Source organism: Lynx rufus, unplaced genomic scaffold, assembly GCF_022079265.1.
Source record: "Lynx rufus isolate CCGP_SWC_20201006 ecotype Redwood Valley unplaced genomic scaffold, mLynRuf1.p SCAF_4, whole genome shotgun sequence".
Classification (NCBI taxonomy): Eukaryota; Metazoa; Chordata; class Mammalia; order Carnivora; family Felidae; genus Lynx; species Lynx rufus.
Genome location: NW_025814856.1, coordinates 45,749,173 through 45,766,753, shown reverse-complemented (window position 1 = coordinate 45,766,753; position 17,581 = coordinate 45,749,173). Strand labels below are relative to the sequence as shown.

Sequence of the window (17,581 nt, the reverse complement as noted above, 5' to 3'; positions counted from 1 at the left end):
AGATTGATATGACTATGGTCTTTGTATTTCAATATCCAGGACATTCCTAATAATGAATAAGTATTACTATGGAGATGGATAGGCAGACCAATACAATTTTTAGCTGAATATCCCTGTGCCAGAAAGGCTAAAAGAGGAAACCCGTTCCACTCTGGGGATAGCTTAAATCTTTAAGCCTTCTAAATCTCATTATCAGAAAACAGTGCTGTATCCCAGCTGCCTGAATATTCAAGTGCAACACCTAAAGTCACCCACTTCTACTTACCTTGCACCCATTTTCTTACCTCAAGAACTGATCCTGTTGGATCAATGACCAATGGGAAGTATGTGGGAAGCCCAGCTTTACAAAGATAATGAAAACATTTTTCCCAGCTCATACTCAGGTGAGTGTCCTGCTAGGTTAACTCCACAAAAATATTCTCTGGTTTTGTAATTTTGTGCTAAAAGACATCCCAATATACTATTAACCTTAAGTTATCTACTTTTCTTTTTTTCTTTCTTTTCTTTTTTTTTTTTTACGACTTTTATAAGTTGCTTATTTTGCATCAACCTTATTTCTGTCTTGTCTGAGTGTTTGGAAAAGTAGTTTAAGAGAACACTCAGTGTCTGCTCCCATCCATTTAGTGGCCTGGGTAGTGGGAGCTGCAAATCAGTCTTCAGTGGCAGGCTGAGCACTCCAGTCTTCAGTGCAGAACTGCTGAATAGGCACAGAGAGAACCATGCCTTCAGATCAGTCTGCGACTTCATGTTGAATAGCAGTGAACTCGGGAACTCAAACAGTCCATTCACCCTGAAATTTCTCCTTTGTCACCGTCTTCTCAGCAGTTTCTTTTCAATTTCTTTTTCATTTCTTCAAGTCTTTGTAGAAGTTGAGATCAGGTATGGCTTCCTATGGTGTTCACGGAAAATGGTGCAATGCATGTGCAGAACTTCCTAGGTCAGTATCCACCACATCAGACCCACTGAGTGGGCTCACTTATTATTGCAGAGATGACGGTGTCCACATAGCACAGAGGACAGTCTTTGTTACACATACAAATGGAGGCAGGTTAACATAAGAAGCCTCTGTGAGAAGCTGGTGGTCAGTCCTAGATCAATAACCACCAGAAGTCTTGGCTCCTAGTAGGCTGCCTGGATCTGATTAGTGAAAGTTCCAGGAGTGAGACAGCAAGACATAGGAATGGCTCCAGTGGCAGCAGCTTACTTCAGCACAGCTCATTGACCACTATTCCTGGGTGATATGATGCTGACATCAGCGGGTTTTCAATGGCAACAATGGCATGAGCTGCCAGCAGAAGCTTCTCCCAGGTTCTCTTGAGATTTATGATATACATGCCATCACATTTCCTTTTGTAGATGTACTGTTCCATTGGGAAGTCAATGTTGGTATCATCTAAGTGGATTCCTGCTGCAAAGAATTTGAGGACATCCTCCTCCTTCACTAGTAGGACATCAAGGGTTCCAGACACTGTGAAAGTTTCCCTTTAAGTTACAATTGGAATGCAAAACAATGCCATATGGACTCCTCTCTGGGTAGTGCGGAAAGGCTTAATTTTTCTAGTTTTAGAAGCACTGTGAAAACCAAGTAGTGCCTATGTAATATTTTTTTTAAGCTTATTTATTTATTTTGAGAGAGAGAGAGAGAAAGCACACATGCGAGTAAGGGAGGGACAGAGAGAGGGAGAGATAGAATCTCAGGCTCACTATCAGTGTGGAGATCGATGTGGAGCTCGAATTCATAGACCATGAGATCATGACCTGATCTGAAACCAAGAGTCAAGCATTTAACCAACTGAGCCACTCAGGTGCCCCTTCCTAATATCATTCTCTTATAATGTTTAATTTGCCTGTAAGTTAGCTAAATGTAAAGCTGGTTTTTAAATATACGTAGTAAGTGCTTCCTGACCATCATTGAGGTATTCTGTCCACTATTCAATTCTATCCACCAGTTGACTTGGTCAGGGACACTATGTGAGGCTGTGCAGAGTATAAACTGCCCAGTTTGGGTATGAATCATGATATGACCATGGGAATGCTGCCCTCCAGAGCAGTGCAATGTGTCCTCTGGATGACCACAATGATTTGATGTTCAGGTATGCACACTTTTAGTTTGGAAACTCTGGACCCCTCTTGTATTCATTTGCTGGGATTGTTGCAACAAAGTACCACATATTGATACTTAACAAAAATATATTGTTTCAGTTCTGGAGACTAGAGTCCAAGAGCAAGGTATGTTCAAAGTTGAATCCTTCTGAAGGATGTGAGGTAAGGATCCCTGTCCAAGGCCTCTCTTCTTGGCTTGTCAATGACCATTTTCTCCTTGAGTCTCTTCACATCACCTTCCTCCTATGCATGTCTGCCTCTCTGTCCAAATTTCCTCTTTTAATAAGGTCTCCAGTTAGATTGGATTAGGACCCACCTAATGCTCTCATTTTAACTCAGTTACCTCTGTAAAGACTCTGTTTTCAAATAAGGTCACATTCTGAGGTACCAGGAGTTAGGACTTCTTTTTGGTGGAAACATAATTCAAGCCATAAGAACTCCTAACAGATGAAAATAAAATCTAGATCTTCATGGGAAGGACGCTGGGTGCAGAATTTGAGCTCTCCTAGTAACTAGTATATCCAGAATAGAGAGGAATATGTAGGAATGTATCGCAAGCCACGTCCAACAATATCTTGGGCTGGACTGGAATTAAGGGCAGGTTTACAGGCAGAAAAGGATAATGTGGTGTTAATTAGGAAACTGAGGCAGAATTGGTGTTTATGTGCTAGGACAGGCATTACTCCAGATTCTTCTGACAGTGAGCCTTTGACACCAAAGCTAATATTTGACATAATCCACTGCAGAAGTATGCATGTGTGCAGGTATGGAAGGGGTGGTCTGGATCATTTAAAAAACTGGAAGAAGCAGACAGCTTAGAAAGGTAGGGGAAACTACACATCCATGGACTCTTTTGCAAAGGTTCTATGAGAGTCAGCGGCAGCCCAGTCCCAGTGGTTGCTGCCATGACTACAAGACATTCTCACACAGCCCTGCTCAGTATCCCAGGCATCCTACCTCTGTTAGCCTCCAACTAGGTTACCTAAAAGCTTTGTAGCTTTGAGGATACCCATGCTGGCTTGTGTACAGATATGGCTAAGTCCTTTACCATCGAACCCCAAAATGCCTAGAAATAGAAATATCATTTATAAATATATATTTTAATTTTTTTTTCAACGTTTATTTTATTTTTGGGACAGAGAGAGACAGAGCATGAACGGGGGAGGGGCAGAGAGAGAGGGAGACACAGAATCGGAAACAGGCTCCAGGCTCTGAGCCATCAGCCCAGAGCCTGATGCGGGGCTCGAACATACGGACCGTGAGATCGTGACCTGGCTGAAGTCGGACGCTTAACCGACTGCGCCACCCAGGCGCCCCTATAAATATATATTTTAAAAACACATAAATATATTTATATAAATATGTATAAAACACACATATATTTATTTATGTATAGCATATATAATGTTTGTTTTATAGAAATATATTTATTATAATATTTAATATATATTTATATATTATATAATATATACTTAATTATATTAATATAATATATTAATTACATTATATATTAAAATATATATTAATTATATTATTAATCTATATTTATATTTCTTAATATATATTTAAAATGTGTAAGTATACACAAATATATGACATATTGAAAATATGTATATTATATTCTTATATTTTATATGATACATGGTAAAACATGTTTCAAAACTAAATATATAATTTATTTCAATATATTTCAAAAAATATATAATTTTATTTATTTATTTTTACATATTTACTGCAGAGACTCATATGATATGAGAAGTCATAGAGTAAACCATATATAAGTGTATATGTAAAAAAATACATTTTGGGGTGCCTGAGAGGCTCACTCGCGTAAGTGTTAGACTCTTGATTTCAGCTCAGGTCATGATCTCGTGGTTTGGGAGATTTAGCCCTGCATTGGGCTCTGTGCTGGCAGTTCAGAGCCTGCTTGGGATTCTCTCTCTCCCTCTCTGCCCATCCCCTTCTTGTGCTCAAAATAAATAAATAAACTTTAAAAATATATGTATTTATATAAATATACTTATTTATATAAATATATATGTAAATATATTTATACACACATACATATATATATATTATATATGTATGTATATATGTGTCTATATCTATATCTATATCTAGTCTATATATATACTTTAACCATCCTTTTCTATTTAAGCAAGCTACTAAATGGTTATCAAGAGATATTATTCCTCCCTTGATAAGTATTATCAGTAGTAATATTGTGACAACCAGGGCAAATAGCCAGAATGTACACATATCAGCCCTGGGGGAAAACTTACAATGTCATCTAGTAGCAGATGTGTAGTTTTTTTTTCTCTGTTCATAAGATTCTGGGGCAGCACAAAGCAATCTGGCATGGCTAGAAATCAGATTCTGGCAAAGAGATTTCCAATCTTGAGATTTGGGGCTTCTAGGATGAATTATTAGGGAAGCATCAGCTCTTCCTTGCTGTTGTACGTGGCCAGCCAGGGTACAACACCATTAAGAGTGGGCTCTACCTTCATGCTGCTAACTCAGCATTTATGGTTGGGGGTACAAGCCTCTCCCCTGAAGTGATTAGTGGGCTGAAGTGTAAGACTTGTGATTGCACTATCTAGCACTATCTAGCTAGCACTATCTAGCAAACTAATGGCAGGATTTTTTACATAAACATTCAGGTTGGAGAATCTGGCATGACTGGGGAACTGGGGCCCAGGACTTGCCGCCATTGACCAGGATTAATTGCTTTAAGCAATAGGTCATTGCTGAGTTTGTGTGAAGCTTTGTAGAAAGCTAACTTCTTTCCGGGGAGGCCTGCCTTCCCAAGATAAGTCTTGGCATGTTAACCCTTCTGTCTCAAGGGAAATGGTATAAATACAGAGAAGAGAGAGGCTGGCAGTTGGGGAATTGATACTTGAGCAGAGATTCAACACATTGACACTCTTGTTCATCCCTCCAGTCATATATACTACAGAGTCAAAGTTTGAGTACATATATTTTTATTCCCAGTTCGCTGTTCTTTGCAGCGTCCTTCAGCTCTTCTTCCTTCTTTCTTTCTTTCTTTCTTTCTTTCTTTCTTTCTTTCTTTCTTTCTTTCTTTCTTTCTTTCTTTCTTTCTTTCTTTCTTTCTTTCTTTCTTTCTTTCTTTTCCAGGAATGGTGGAGGCTGTGGGAGTTGGGTATAGTGTGAATCAGGGTTTTTGTTTTTGTTTTTTGGTTTTTTTTGGCAATAGCAGTTATTGCCAAAATTCTAAAATAAAGATTTACTCTAGGATGATGAAGTTACCCTCCACTCTCTATTGGTTGTGAGAGAATCTTGAAATCATATGAATACTTAATTAATTTTTCTCCATATTAGGACTTGAATTTTTATCACTTCTTTCAATTCTTTCTTCTGGAAGAATCAATTCTTGTTTAAATTATTAATTAAAAATTATATGTTTCAGGAGCATGTGGGTGACTCAGTCAGTTGACCCTCCAACTCTTGATTTCAGCTCAGGTCATGGTCCCAGGGTTGTGGGATCAAGCCCTATGTTGGGTTCCACACTAAGTATGGAGCCTGCTTGAGCTTCTCTTCTTATCTCCCTCTGCCCTTCTCCCCTGCTGAATGCTCTCTTTCTTTAAAAAAAATATTTTTAATTAAAAGAAACTATACATGTTTCAGACCACATGTCTTGTGGATTTCCAGTTTTATTGCCTTTGATTGGTGTTTTGCTTCTTGCCAGTCCTGGATAGTCGCTCATAATTTCGCCAAACTGTTTGCCACAAGTGAAAATAACTACCTTTGCCAACTCTTTAGAGTTGGAAAATTACATTGCACATTAGGTACCATTCCTGAAGTTAAAATATTATACATCTTGTAATTATGTAGAATGGTGCAGGAAGGTATCCTAAGCCATGCTCTTGTTTGAAACACAGTGTTTTTGATCCATAAGAAGTGAAAGAATCTCCCAGAATCCCTGTGGTTACACTGAGGACAGTTTCTACTATTTTAACCCAGACCACAGACTTATGGGGCAACACTACCTCGGTAATACAATCTAATAGATAAGCCACCTCTGTTTATACTATCCCTTTTATTTTGAATTTCTTTTCCTGTGATCTTTGCCTGTTAAAACCTTATTACTAATTTCATCAACTCTACTATTACAAAATAAATAATTAGTAGCTACTAAGCACTTCTCATGGACCATGAATAGTGCCAAGAGATCTCCATGCACACTCTCTTTCGTTTACAAGCATACCTCAGAGATATTATGCATTTGGTTTCAAACCATCCCAAAAAATATTGTAGTAAAGCAGGTCAAATGAATATTTTGGTTTCCCAGTGTATATAAAAATTATGTTTATACTATACTGTAGTCTATTAAGTGTGCAATAGCCTTATGTGTAAAACAACATTGTACATACTTTAATTTTAAAATTCTTGATTGCTAAAAATGCTAACCATCACCTGAGCTTTTAGCAAGTCCTAATCTTTTTGCTGGTGGAGGGTCTTGCCTTGATATTGATGGCTGCTGATGGACAGAGTGGTGGTTGCTGAAGGCTGGGGTGGCTGTGGCAGTTTCTTAAAATAAGACAACAAATGAAGCTTGCCACACTGATTGACTCTTCCTTTCACAAACGATTTCTCTGTAGCATGCAATTCTCTGTAGGTAAATGCTACAGAAGTTCTTTCAAAATTGGGAGTCAACCCTCTCAAACCCTGCTGCTGCTTTATTAACAATGTTTATGTAATATTCTAAATCCTTTGTTGTCATTTCCTCATTCTTCACATCATCTTCACCAGAACTAGCTTCCTTTTCAGTAAACCACTTTCTTTGCACATCCATAAGCAGCAACTCCTCATCCGTTAAAGTTTTATCATGAGATTGCAACAATTCAGTCACATCTTCAAGCTCCAATAGTTACATTAAAGATCACTGATCATAGGTCAATATAGCAAATATAGTAATGAAGAAAAATTTGAGATATTGGAGGAATAACCAAAATATGACACAGAGACATGATGTAAAGCAAATGTTGAAAAATGGTGCTGATAGACTTACTTGCTTGATGTAAGATTACCATAAGCTTTAATCTGTAAAAAATGCAGTATCTGCAAAGCACAGTAAAAGGAGGTATGCCTGTATTGGTTTGTTCTTCACTGCCTAATCTGCATTTGCAGTGTTCTGAGTGGACCAGCAAAAAGAAAGATATGGTCTCAGAGTTCATGGTACTTACATTCTACTAAGGAAGACAATAAAAAGGAAGCCAACAAGATAATGTCAGAGAGAGGTAAGTGTTATGAACAATGTAAAATAAGGTAACATGATAGAAGGTGACTGGGAGTGGGGGACAATTTTATAGAGGGACCTCAGAAGACCTTTCTGAAGGAAAGGAGCCAGCTATGTGAAGATCAGGCAACAGAGACGATCTGAAGGCCAAAGGCATGAGGCAGAAGTGAGCCTCATAACAACCCCGTGATGTCAGTCGTCCATCTATGTGAACTGGTTAAAGAACTTAACTCTCAGAGCCTCAGTTTTTTTTTCTTTCTATCACAAAGACAGATTGATTAGTTCATTTATGACATTTTTCTTAAGCACTTACTATGTGCCAGACACTCCTTAGGCTTTGGGGATGCATTATTGCCCTCATGGAACTCAAGTTCTATTGGAGGGGTTGGGAGACAGACAGTAAACAAATAGTTACAGAGAAGGTTAGGTAATGGTAAATGCCTTAAAAAAATAAAACAGAGTAAGAAGACAGAGAGTAAATGTGGGAGGTAGGTTATTAGGGAGTCAGGGAAAGCCTCTCTGTGGAAGCGAATTTTGAGTAGATAACAGAATGAAGGGAAGGAGAGAAGCAGACCATGTGGCTATCTGGGAGTAGGGTGGGAGTATTTTGAGTGGCAAGAATAGCTGTAAGGTTAACAGGAACTTATTGTGTTCAAGGCATGGTAAAGAAGTCCGTGTGCTACAGACAAAGGACCAGGTCATTCTGAGTGTGTTGAAAAGCCACTGCAGGATTTGGAGCAGGGATATAATGGGAGTAATGTTACCTACAACAGGGTGCTGGGAGAATTAAAAGATAAGGCGTACCTAACCTATCACAGAGTATGCTAGTAAGTGCACAAAGACCCATTTCCTTTTCCCTTCCCCTTCCCCTTCTGGTTCCCCTCCCCTTCCCTTCCCTTCCCTTCCCTTCCCTTCCCTTCCCTTCCCTTCCTTTCCTTTCCTTTCCTTTCCTTTCCTTTCCTTTCCTTTCCTTTCCTTTCCTTTCCTTTCCTTTCCTTCCTAGTCTCCCCTCAGTGTCTCACTGCCTGTTCCTTTCCTGTCTCTGTCCTTTGTACATCTATACTGCTCAAGTATGTCTTAGAATAAGACAACCTAACCTGCTGTTATTTCTTTCCTTGTCAGCTTCATACTAAACTACAACTGCCTTGAGGACAGGGCAGGAAAGGAAAGGAAAGGAAAGGGCAAGGGGAAGGGGAAGGGGAAAGGGAAAGGGAAGGGGAAGGGACTTATTTGCCACTTCAGTGCCTTGGAAATTGTTGAAATGCAACAGAGTTATTGAATTGGCATTAAAAATTATGCTCCATGGGGGAATAGCAATCATGCCCGGGATTTAAGAAGTATGTTTGGACTAGCAGGACCTCCTTGTTTGTACTAGACAGTCCTGAGTTTGGTCACGGTAAATATACTGGGAAGTCGGCAGCTTTGTTGTGGTTCACATAAGAACTTGCTAGATTGCTAGTAGCTTAGAGCCACATGCTAATTCCAGTAGGACTTGGGCAAGTCACTTAATCTTTCTGAAACTCACTTTTCTCATTTGTACAACTGAGATTGTAATCCATAGGATTATTGAGGGATTGAAGGAGATCATGTATATAAAGCTCTAAGTACAGTAGACAGCTCTGAGTAATCAATACATACTATCTGGTGTTGAAGGTACTTTCCTGATTTCCTGCCATTTTCCCAAGACAATCAGACCAACTCTGAGAGTCAGTCTGGCAGCTATGGAGAAGGAGAAGGAGATTGTCACTTGCTGAAGAAATCAGTACACTTTACCCACTTATAATTATGACAATGAGTCTGATGCTGGGCAGAAAGTCAAGTAATAGCACTGGCTCCTCCTTTTCAACCTTTCTATTTGTGTTAGATTTACTTTACTTATTTGAGAGCAAAGAACTTGCATTTTTTTTTTTAAATCTTGGCAGCAGGGGGGAAAATAACTTACCTAAGGTCACATATCTAAGAAGTGGCACAGCTAGAATTTGAATAAAGGTCTGGTCCATTCTACAGTTCATGGGTATAGAAGAAAGCATGCTCTCCTGAGTCAGGACATGTGATCTGGGCACTCTACCACTTATCTTGTCACCTTGGGAAAATGCATTTATCCTCTCAGGAAAAGTAGGAACCACTCTCCTGATTCCCAATACAATGTCATTTCATTTGACCTTCTCTGGTTTTAATTTCCACTTGTACCAGTTTAAGATGTTGGAGTAATCTCTAACCTTGTTTTCACAAGGAAGCACTGATGCATGTGCCCCAGGCCCTTATAGCTGACCTGTTTCCATCAGGTGACCTTTCTGCTGAAGGATCTATATGAATATTCCCAGGCAGCAGTCTCCAACAGGACTTGCTAAAGCCACTTTACTTTGCAAAGTAGTCAATAGAGTTGTTTTGTATTTAACTCAGCAGGGGAGATAACCTTACATTTCAAAACCCTTTGCTCTAATTCTGTGTCCTTCTATACACTCTTCCCCCAGCCTTGCTTTTTTTCTTTCATCAGCTAACTTTTGCTTTTAGTCCCATCTGTTCTTTCCTTTTGTTCATTTTATCTCCACTAGGGACCTGGAAGAAATGAAAACATGCATCTGAAATACAGAGTTGTTGTCTGGGAGAGATCAAAGCATTGTTTCTTTCATTCTTTTTCTTTTTTCTCTTCCCCTTAACAGCATGATCAAATCTTGGTTCTTCAAGGATAACTTTCCAGGCTGCGCATTAAAAGGTTGGATAATGAGCATTTAGTGTTCTGGTGATTAAGACCTATTCTGCCTCACAGGTCAGTGCCACCTGAATTAATTGGCACCTTTTCAGTTGGAGTTCCATTCTCACATATCTTATTCTACCAAGAATGGTGTTCAGAGATCTCTATAATCCATCGCCATGCTGTTTTCCTAGCTGTCCCTCCCTCTCCCTATAGGACTCATGTCTTGATTGACTGATTTACCCTCTGCCACCCTCTTTCTCTATGATTTGCATCCTGCCATGGTGTTCCTTATTTCCCTCTGCCTGGAATGGTATAGTTACAACTGTAGACTCAGGAGTCAGTCTGCATTGAAATCATTGCTACTAGCCCTGTAAAACTAGATGTTTAACTTCAGCTTTCTCACATATAAAAGGAGATGTTAATAGCTTTCTCACCTCCCTGGGTAGTTGTGAAGATGAAGTAAGACAGGGAGTGTAAAGGATTTGGTGGTGTACCTGGCTTATAGTAAGTGCTCACTAAATATTAGCTGCTGTAATTTTCCACTTGTATCTATCCAAATCTTACTGCTTCTTCAGGGCCATTTCTCAAAATATACTTCCACTTCTTACACAAGAAGTCTTTTTTGACCATCTTCCAGTCCAAAGTGACCTCTTCCTTCAAGTATTCTTATTTTGTGACTTGTGCAGAATTATTTGGTTAGTCTTAGTTTATGTTCAAAGTACCCACCTACAGGTAAAATGCTATTGGAGGCAGAGACCTAAGCCTCTAGCACAGAGCTGAGGCACATTTCTAGAGAGTGGAATTATAATTTTCTGCCTCAGAGTTAAGGGAATTTCATTTTGTTGATGTTGTTTTCAGTTCTTGAGTGTTCTACTGATTTAATGAATGGTTCACTCATTTTTCACTACACCAAGACACTGGTATCCTGGGTGTTTTGCTTCTAAGAGTATAGTCAGTTCAGGCCGGTACGGTTGTGACATGACCTCTGGGCTCAACTATTTGGTAAGCAATAGTAAGGCCTATTTTGAACCATTAAGGTCATTTATCTTTGGCATGCTAAAATGGGACATTTTGAAAGAACCTTGAGAGTAAATCTCAATATCATCTATGTGTATCTGCAGTTAAGACTTATAATGAGAAGTTGAATTTCTGATTTTCAGTAGCAGTCTTATTTAAAAAAAAAACTGCAAGAAATTCCACATATACTTTGCCTCACAAATACCTGTAATTAGGTCAGAATTCAGGAAAGTGGGCTTCTATTTGCATAGAATGACATTAATTCTGCATTTTCTCCTAACAAGGTTGAAAGAAAGGATTAATCACTTATTCATGCAAAACCAATTCACATGAATCATTTATTTATCTTGTTCTGGTAATTTTGCAGAGCTCATTTTTACATGGCTCAGGTTGCAGATAAAGTGAAAACTCAGAAGGTGATTTACCCTCCACAATAAAGACATGATGGCTGTGTAAACAGGATGTTTCCTATAGGAAATCAATAGGTAACCATGGAAATGACTCTACAATGGGAAATTCTATTTCCTTATGAACAAATCATCAAAAAGATCAATTGTAAGATGAAAGGGCTTTGTCTGTGCCCATACCTTTCACAAAGGCTCTTGATCTATGTAAAGAAGAAAACATGCACATTGATGCCAGTAAACAACTATCTTAAGCTATATTGAAAATGAACATCACTTTTTACTTTCTGAAATTTGGGCTGGAATTTTTTGAGCACTGTTCTTGGAGGTTTAACTAAGAAACGTATCTAATTGCAAGAAGAATGTTCCACAATATGAGATGCTTGAATTCTTGACCTAGCCTAACTTCAAGCAGTGAGGAGATCTTTGATTTAATTTGAATTTGAATTTAATCTTATTGGACTTCAATTTCTTCATCTGTAAAATGAGTGGATCAAATTAGTGCAGGATCACATGTGTGTTGTCTGTGTACAACCATCTCATTTTACCTTCCATGGAAGACATTACTAAACAATTATAGCACTCTTTCTCACTGAGCCTCGACAGAACCTCAGACACCTTAACACATTTCTCTAGGCAGCTGCTTCCTATGGATGAATTGTCATCTGTAAGACATTCATTTGCTTTTTTGTGACCTTCAGGACTCATTTAACCCTGACATAAGAATTTGCAAACTAGCTACAGGTACTGAATGTCTTTTCAGCTAGTTCATTTCTTTTCAGCTAGACTTGAGCACAGAATTCAAATAAAAACAATTAGAAACTATAATTGTATTGTCTGTTTTATTTATTTTTAATGTTTGTTTGTTTATTTATTTATTTATTTATTTATTTATTTATTTATTTAATTTTGAGAGAGAGCGTGCATGCACACAGGCATGCAAACAGGGGAGGGGCAGAGAGAGAGGGAGAGAGAGAATCCAAGCAGGCTCCGCGCTGTCAGTGCAGAGCCTGATGTAGAGCTTAATCTCACAAACCATGAGATCATGACTGAGCCAAAATCAAGAGTTGGGTGCTTAACTGACTGAGCAACCCAGGCACCCCTGTAGGGTCTGTTCTAAGCCAAAGGAATTGTTTGGTCTCATTAAACAAATATGTTTAGTCAAATATTTATTTCAATGAAAAAGTTGCTATTGAACCAATCATGAATAAAAGTGAAATGATGTTAGTAGTACTTTGTAGCTCTCCATTTTTATTATCACCTCAGAGACACAAGTAGCAAATGTTTGCTGTTTGTGTGCCTACCCCTTTGTCAACAGTAGAGAGCAGCACAGTTATTTTCAAGTGTCTTTTTTGGGAGCCATTTATGCATGTACATGGGCACTGTACACATCAGGTCCAAAGATATGACCTATGGCCAGTTGCATTTGAAGAGTATATTCACATGTCAAAAGAGCCACCTTAATTAAATATTCTAGATTATGGTGTTGAATTTCCTCTTTAGGCTTTCAGAAATCACCGTTAGAATATTTGCATGTTGCAGCATTTCATATTGATTATTTTTATTTTAGTCTTTCTATTATTTTTTTTCTCCTCTTGTTACTTGAGAGGCAGCATTACATAAACAAAAAGAGTACAGCTTTTGTCTTCTGAAAGTGCAGGTTTGAATTTCGGCTCTTTCTTGCTAGACCTGTGACTTTGAGCCAGTCTGCCGTGAAGAGCCTCAGGTTTCTCCGTTGTTAAGCAGGGACAGAAATACACTGTCATCCCTACGATCTCACAGGGTGTTATGAATATCAAATAAAATCAATACATGTAAAAGCATTTAAATATAGGTTAAAATAGGTATTAATCTCTCATATGCTATCATTATTAATATGAATCTAGCTTTTAGTTAAAATGAATGACATAATTTCTACAATTTCTTCTTGAATTTTAGGATGGTATCTGTAAATCGGTAGTCTTGGCTGCAAGGCATACTGAGATATCCCTGGTATGGACAGTGCCTTTACGGGAGTGAGACTGCAGGGACTAGTGTAGCTGAACCCTGAAAGAGTATGTCAAAGATCCACAAGAATCATGGTAAATGTTCATTGAATAAAAGCTAATATTGATATCTCAAACCTATCAGACCTAATATCTCCTCTTGCTAACAGATATTTGGTAATGTACTTTTTTATTCCCAAAGATAATATGACTTATAGATAATAAAATCCATCTTTATATGTAATTTCACACAGAAAATAAATCGTTACAATGCCCTAATTTTAATATAATGGATTAGCAAGTGTAGAGTAATTAAAAATAATAAATTAATGTGTATTTCAATTTGTAAGTACATGGGCCTGGCTGATACAAAAGACATGATGAAGCAGTCACATGCTTATACTCACACAGAGAATGGAAATCACAAATGTATACTCATACAGGAGTTTCATACTTGTGACTCAAGTACGAAGAATGTCATTGCATTATTGGTGACGTGATTTTCACAATAATGAACAATTCTTGGTACAGGTCCTAGCTAGATGGCACAGATCCCTCTTGATTGATAGGCTGGAGATTATTCTGGACAATTTGTTAGGTATTAGAACTTGTGTCAAAAGTACTTTGAGAATATATGTAAAACAAAGTTAGCATCCAGGCTCAGATAATGTCAAAGAGGTTATTCCACTTTCATGAATGTCTAGAAAGACATAGTACAGCCGGTGCTTGTGTGGGGCTGTCCATTGCATTGTAGGATGTCTATTTTCACTGACTCCTACACTTTAGGAGTCAAAGCACAGTCAAAGCAGAGTGGTGTTGTGGGAGGAGGCAGCTTCTATTGTGACAACCAAATATACTGTCAGCAATTTCCAAACACTCCATTGGAGGCAGAGCCTTTTCAATTGAGAAGCATTAGTCTAAGAGTCCATACAGCAGCTTTGGCATGCCAAGAGTGAAAGTAGCCCAGCCACTGACTAGATAGATATACAGGGGATGGAAGCCAGCCCTAGAAGGTATAGGTGGCAATGGCTGGGCAAAGTGTCAGTGCACCAACCAAGAAGGCTAAGGTTCTAGTGAAAGCTCTAGTGGAGGACAGGAAACCCAGACAGAGGTCCACTTGAATGGATCAGATGGGTGTGGTGGAATAAGATTGAGGGGAAGTCTGCTGCTTAACAGACAAAAAGCTACCCTGGGCTCGCAACTCAGTGAAGCCCAGGGTAATGACAGCAGGACTAATTTCAGACTCTTAACTGTTTGTGCAGCTAAGCCTAGTGATCTTTATTAGCCTTGGTTCTTTTTCACTCAGGGACCCCCATAGGGCTATGGTCACAGACCTAAGGCATTGTGGAGTCTTATCCTGAAAATTTCTAGAAAAGGCAGGGAGTTGAAAAGTTTAGAACTAGAAACATTGGAAGAAAGTTACAAAAAGACAAGTATTGGCTCAGTATTTGGAAGCACTTCAAATGGAATGGTTACTTGATAAAATAGTGACCTGCTGCATAATAATCTCTTACATTTATGAAGGGATTTCATGTTTGCAATCAAGTTTCATATATATCTATCTTAAATCATTATGCCTTTTCTTGCTCAGTAGTCTAATATTGTCATGTATCATTTATTATTAGCTGTCTATTGAGTTCATCCACACTGAAGTAGTACGATCTTCCAGAGATGTTGCTATTTAGAAGGAAAGACCAATGTTTATCTCAGTAGACTGAATTTGTTTTCTGTATTAGTGATGTATAAGAATCACTTGAAGAGATTTTTAAAAAATATATTGTATGTATATATATATATATATATATATATATATATATATATATATATATTGATGTCCAAGGCCCTCTTCAGGCTATTTAGATCAAGAAGATTTGGTTATGGAATATGTATTTTAACACTCCCAGTAGTGATCCTTTTATCAATAAAGGCTTGGAACAACATTCTTAATGCATAGATTCTTTCATCTTTATTAGAGTATAAGCATCTTCAGTCCAGAATTCAGTTAACATAGTCCATAATACCTAGCTCAGAGCTAGGTATTACTCAAAGTTACTAAAAGTTCTTACTAAATAAATATTTGTTGAATGATTAATGTGAAACTTTAGGCACAGTACCTCGTGTGTGTGTGTGTGTGTGTGTGTGTGTGTGTGTGTGTGTGCACGCACGCATGCATGTACAACACTTTGGAGCAGTGTGGACTTTTCTAACAATTTTCACTTTTAACCTCATAGACATGGCTTACTTCTTGCAGATTTATATCTGATTGGAGTCTACCTACCTAGCAAGTTAAAGGTTCCCCCCTCCCATTATCTATCTATCTATCTATCTATCTATCTATCTATCTATCTATCACATACCTACCTATCTATATGACTACGTATCTATTACAGGCTGAATTGTGTTCCCACCCCTCAATTCATTTGTTGAAGCACTAACCTTCAAAGTGACTGTGTTTGGAAATAGCTTATCTAAGGAGACTATTAAGGGTAAATGAAATCATAAGGGACTGATGTCCTTATAAGGGGAAGAGACACCAGGAATGAGCACAAACTGAGGACAGGTTATGTGGAAACTTAGTGATAACATGGCCACCAGAAAGCCAGAATAAGAGGCCTCATTAGACATCAACCCCGTTGACAACTTGATCTTGAACTTCCAGCCTCCGAAACTGTGAAAAATTAAATTTCTGTTGTTTAAGCCACCTAGTCTGTAGTGTTTTGTTAGGACAGTCGGAGCAAACTAGTATTGTCTATCATCTATCAGTCATCTCTTACTGATGTGTAGCAATCTGCTGGCAGGTGGTAGCTTCTTTCCCATCACCTCGAAGACATCCCAGAAATGACTAAGTTTCTAGAATTATTATTATAACAATTCCAGGCACTACAGTTTCTGCTATTATATTGCAAAGAGATGGAGGTAGTGTAAAGGATTGGATGACCTAGGTATTTTTCAGTACTGAGGGCTTGAGTGACAGGCAGTTTAATAACACATCTGCTGACATCAGGTACTGCTAATGAGATATTTCTTTAACCCTGGGATTGAGTAGCTTGAAAAGCTCATGAGGTCAAAGGAGAGGCAATGTCTTCAGGCATTTTGGTGCATAATGAAGTTTAATAAAATCTTTATTTTTAGGAGCAGAGTCTGTGCTTCACTTTGATAATTCATGAGAATAACAAATTGAGACAATGAGGCTGAGAAGCTGAAGATTTGTGAAACATTAATTTTAGTTTACTGTTTCATTGCAGTTTTTTTTTTGTCAGTAGACTCATTTCTTCTCATTTTCACACTTACTGATGAGTTTAACACCTTTATAATGAATTACATGCCAGTGATGAAAGAAAGACCAGTCATTTTCTCCCCCTTACACTTCTGTTTAATATGACTAAACTATACCTAAAGACCTACTTTTTCAGGCCAATCTTTATGAGCTCTAAGAATGTAACAAGAAAATTATCTGAGTTTATGAATCTATGTAGGTGGAGTTTTAAATCAATACCAAAACAGTTGTATATGAAAATCTTTGAATCACAGTTATGGACTTCATTTGAGTGGAAATGTTTCCCTGGGGGTTTCAATTCTGAAAATTGTTCTTCCACTTATAAGTTATGTATGCATCTATTTTTCTTGAGAGCTCGTACTACACATATTATCTATCATCCTTAGCACCTAGCTTTCCATCTAAAAGGTCATTCATTCATTTGTAGGTTTACCAAACATACAATGATCTAAAGGTAGACTGTCTTTGAAACCTTCACAGAATTGTTTGGGACATAGACATGTAAGTAAACAAATAATTAGAATACTCTCTAGAAAGAGATATAAAAAATGGGCACAAAGGAAGGGATAATGAACTCTTCCTGGGAGGATGAAAAAGTGGTAATATCAGAGATCTATCAGGAAGGACACTGGGGAGTTGGCCCAGAGGAAGAGGGGAGGGGTTTTCCTGACAGAGAGCATGGAATAAAGGTAAGGAAAACCTAGTTATGCCCTTTAGAGGGCCTGTGTGATGCAGAGATGACTTAACTGTGTACAGCTGTGAGGATGCTTTATCATATTAGGTTTGTGTGAAAGCAAAGGCTCTTTTGTTTTTGATGTGGAATGTCTCTCTTGCTTTATG

The 17,581-nt window shown here is 38.1% G+C and overlaps 1 pseudogene; it reads right to left on the bottom strand.

Annotated features, from left to right (window-relative positions):
* The window catches only part of LOC124523357 (40S ribosomal protein SA-like), a 38,551-nt pseudogene extending 32,724 nt beyond the window's left edge, over positions 1–5,827 (bottom strand).
* Between the last annotated feature and the right edge of the window lie 11,754 nt (positions 5,828–17,581).